The following is a 1,307-nucleotide window of genomic DNA, read 5'->3' as shown; positions in this document are numbered from 1 at the left end:
TTGACTGAAGTGTGTGTATGTATATATATATATATATATATTCTAAGCCTAAATGTGTTAAAATAATATCAAATGAGTTATCCAGAATCTCTCGTAAAATCTCTCTCTCTCTCTTTTTATAAGGCCCGGCATGGCCAGGTGGTTAGAGAGCTCGACTCGCAATCTGCGGGTCGCGGGTTCGAATCCCCGTCACACCAAACATGCTCGCCCTTTCAGCCGTGGGGGCGTTATAATGTGACGGTCAATCATACTATTCGTTGCTAAAAGAGTAGCCCAAGAGTTGGCGGTGGGTGGTGATGACTAGCTGCCTTCCCTCTAGTCTTACACTGCTAAATTAGGGACGGCTAGCGCAGATAGCCCTCGTGTAGGTTTGCGCGAAATTGAAAAACAAAACAAAAAAAAACTAATTTATATATATATATATGCCTGTGTGTGATTGAAACTTTAGCGCTTTGATGCTGTTTTTTAAGGAAAGAACGGGATATCTCTATAAATTCTAGTACCTAAGAACACTGCCCGGTGAAATATGTCTTTGGAGAAACTTTCATTTCATAAAATATTTAAGATGGTTACTTTGGTAGTCCTAGGGCACCACGAAACCAGTCATTTCGGAACATCCTTGTCAATTCATGAAATAACTGTTCGATAAAGTTCTTTAGTATATAATTTTCTCCTTTAATATGTCACCTCTATTAAAGTACTAGCCATTTAAATATATATATATATGAATATACGGGCATATATTTCAAAGCTCCTTTCTTATAGAGAGTTGTTATGGCAATACTGATGCGCGTGCGTACACAAATAGCCTTGTAAAAGTGACGGGATCAATCACAACTGAGGCTGAGTGATGTGGCGCCAAGAGAATAAATCCATAAAAGAATGTCTAAGTATATTCATAGACGACTACTTGGCTTCAGCGCCTATTTGTGCTCTTCTTACTGGAACTTTTTTCCATGACTTTTTATTATATTAAATAAACAATGTTTATTGCAATCCCGCGTTTTTCAGTTTATGTTTCTTCTTTAAATGAGTATCTATATCTTCTTCTGACTACTGAAGTTCTTCTGTCTATTTTTTTATACGTCTGTGTTGCTGTTATTCTCTCTGGACGTTTGGTCATCCATACGTTGATGTGTTCATCCGAAGTATCAAACTCTATCAAAGAATCTGTTTTTGTTTATTTATATAATGCTTTAGTTCTTTGTCCATTATAAGCGTATCCAGCTTTGTGTACACTCATGGACTTTACTCACTAGCGACCTTATGAGTAAACAACTGGTTCTTATGTGTTTTTTAAGTAATGA

The sequence above is a fragment of the Limulus polyphemus genome, unplaced genomic scaffold (assembly GCF_000517525.1).
Source record: "Limulus polyphemus unplaced genomic scaffold, Limulus_polyphemus-2.1.2 Scaffold2335, whole genome shotgun sequence".
Classification (NCBI taxonomy): domain Eukaryota; kingdom Metazoa; phylum Arthropoda; class Merostomata; order Xiphosura; family Limulidae; genus Limulus; species Limulus polyphemus.
Note: the sequence above shows the minus strand (reverse complement) of the source record.